The following is a 3,213-nucleotide window of genomic DNA, read 5'->3' on the forward strand; positions in this document are numbered from 1 at the left end:
AGGACTCATCTTCTTTAGGATGGACTGGTTGGATTTCCTTGCAGTCCAAGGGACTCTCAAGAGTCTTCTCCAACACCACAGTTCAAAAGCATCAATTCTTCGGCGCTCAGCTTTCTTCACAGTCCAACTCTCACATCCATACATGACCACTGGAAAAACCACAGCCTTGACTAGATGGACCTTTATTGGCAAAGTAATGTCTCTGCTTTTGAATATGCTATCTAGGTTGATCATAACTTTAGTTAGTTAATGCTTTAATTTTTAACTAAAATCTTTTAAGACTGTATTTGTGTAGGGTCCACTTTATCACATAATAAAATATTTCTCTAGAATAGTTATTCTCAAACCTCAGTGTACAGCAGAATTACTGAGATGTCTTGTTAAAACATAGAAACTCCCGGATTGCCCTGGTGGCTCAGTAGTAAAGAATCCACCTGCTGGGACTTCCCTGTTGGTTCGGTGGTTAACACTTCACCTTCCAATGTGCAGGGGCTGAGGGTTTGCTCCCTGGTCAGGAAGCTAAAATCCCACGTCTCGCAGCCGAAAACCAAAACATAAAATAGAAGCAATGTTGTAACGAATTCAGTGAAGATTTTGAAAGTAGTCCATGTCAAAATAAATAAATAAAATCTATTAAAAAAAAAAAAAAGAATCCACCTGCCAATGCAGGAGCATAGGTTCGATCCCTGTTCTGGGAAGATACCACATGCCGTGGGGGCAGCTAAGCCCGTGCGTCACAACTACTGAGCCCACACTCAGGAGCTGAAGAGCCACAAGTATTGAAGCCTACGTGCCCTAGAGCCCGTGCTCTGCAACGAGAAGCCACTGCAATGAGAAGCCTGCACACCACAACTAGAGAGTAACTAGCACAGCCAAAGATAAATAAAAATAATTAAAAACATAAAAACTCGCAAATTCTCTAAAATGGTTAGTCTGGGTCCACACTTGAAAACCCACTGCTCTAGAAGAAAATAAAAATGTGAGAAACTGCATGTGTTTATAGAAAAGTCTGCTGTGATGTACAGTGCTTTCCCTCCCCTCTGCACTACTGAGATAGATACATAGGTAGGTAGGTAGTAAAATACTTCTGCTGCAGAAAATGGGGGAATTACCAGAAACTCAGAGACGGGGAATTCTGAAAATAGGCTGTCTTGATGTCACACTTGAGCAACTGATGAGTGGACATATACAGGGCTGTTTGGAAATACTGACAGGGGAAGCAATGACCATTAAGACAGAGCTGGTTTACCAAGAGCTTATCTCATTGTATGAACCTTGTTCCTTTCCCTGAGAGAGTTACTGCACTAAAACAGATTTTTATCCAAGTATTTGACAATGACTTTCAAGGATACCCTTTAGAGAGAATAAAAAACAAGGAAGTATGTATCTATGAAAAGGTAACTAAGAGTATTAGCAAGTAGTAGGACAAATAATCAAAGAACTAATTTAATGAAAATGTGTTCAGGTAGAGGTTCCTGCTGGTGGATCCTGAGCCAACAAGTGAAAACAAGCCTTGATATCATAGGAACTCAACACCATTGCCTTAAATGTTAGGTGGAACCTTGTAAGGACACTATTTTTGTAGGTCAAAGGATTCAGGTATTTAATCCAATAGGTGAGGAGTTATCCTATAATGGCATCTCTCTTCTCTAAATCTCTTGATGATGTTCAGTTCCCACTGACATATATGCAGATTTCTCACTCCAATATGCAAAGCACTCTAAAACTTAGCCCAATTTTCTGGACCCATGTTCCATTATCACCTCATATATACTCAACATTCCAGCCCAGTTGGATTGCACACTGCTCTCCAAATGTAGGGCTGCCCCTGTGGTGATGCAGGAGACACAAGAGACTCAGGTTCGATCCCTGGGTTGGGAAGATCCCCTGGAGTAGGAAATGGCAGCTCACTCCAGTGTTCTTCCCTGGGAAATCCCATGGACAGAGGAGCCTGGGAGGCTACAGTCCATGGGGTCATAAAGAGTCAGACACGACTGAGCAACTCAGCACAGCTCAATTCCCAACATACCCTAAACATTCTTGTCTCTGCCTTTATCTGTGCTACAGCCTTTAAAATTCCCTTCCTCTGTCCCATATCGCACCCCCCTCCCCATATGACACATGAAAGTGGAAATCCACTCACAATACACTCAGATGGGAGAGAAAATTGGTTGGTTTATTTGTCTTGCTGATCCAGTGTTCTTCATAAGCCCACACCCAGTGGTTACATGGGAAGGAGACTCTCCCTGAGTTGGGTTGAATCCGGGACAGTAATCAAAACCGACCCTTTAGGGAATCCTTAGTCTCTATGTGGAAAACGGAACGCCCATGCCCTCAGATGGCTTTTGTCTCCTGCCTGCCTCCTGAGCTCTCCTCTGCAGTGGGCTCTGTGTGTGGTGGGGAGGCGGGGAGTCCCTTGCCGAACCATATGGTGGAACCAAGACTCTGGGATTATTGAGTGTCTCGGCCTCAAAAGAGAAAGGGAAAATGAAAAGGTAGAGGCTGCCTTTCTTCTCATCCTCTCTCACTCCCTTCTTTACATCCCTGCTTTAAGAATCCCAATCTATTCCTAGGTAGATGGGTCTTTTAAAAATTATGTATTTGTTTAGCTGAGTTGGTCTTGGCCTGGGCATGTGGGATCTCTATTGCAGTGTGTGGGCTCAGCAACACACGGGCTTAGTTGCTCCACAGTATGTGGGATTTTAGTTACCCGACCAGGGATTGAACCCATGTCCCCTACGTTTACAGGTGGATTCTTAACAACTGGATCACCAAGGAAGTTCTATAATGCTTTTTCCTATGGAAAAAAATGTATTGCTTGCATGGTGGAGGTATTTACTTTATCTCTGCAGGAATGATATCAGCAAGCTGCAGAGTGAGTGAGCAGTGGGCCAGATGACTCCAGAGGGACCAGAGCTGGAGTGACCAGAAGGGGAGGGAAAAGAGTGAAAAATTGATTAGCTAGTTCAAGAGAAGAAAAAGGGAGTCTAACAGACAAAGCAGAATGCTTTAGCAGAAACAGCATTCTTTCAAGAAGCCTTCTAGGCTCCAACTATGTATCAGATGCTTCTTGTAATGTGCTTCCACTGTGAACCTAAAGAGGCTGAACCCCAATAACTGAGGTCTCAAGTCTTAGAAGTTTTTCCTGTGCTCTGCATGTAGCGTAGAGACAGGTGGGCAATGGTCCTGAAGGGACAAACGAGTAGACACGGG

This window comes from Bubalus kerabau, chromosome 15, assembly GCF_029407905.1.
Source record: "Bubalus kerabau isolate K-KA32 ecotype Philippines breed swamp buffalo chromosome 15, PCC_UOA_SB_1v2, whole genome shotgun sequence".
NCBI classification, from domain to species: domain Eukaryota; kingdom Metazoa; phylum Chordata; class Mammalia; order Artiodactyla; family Bovidae; genus Bubalus; species Bubalus kerabau.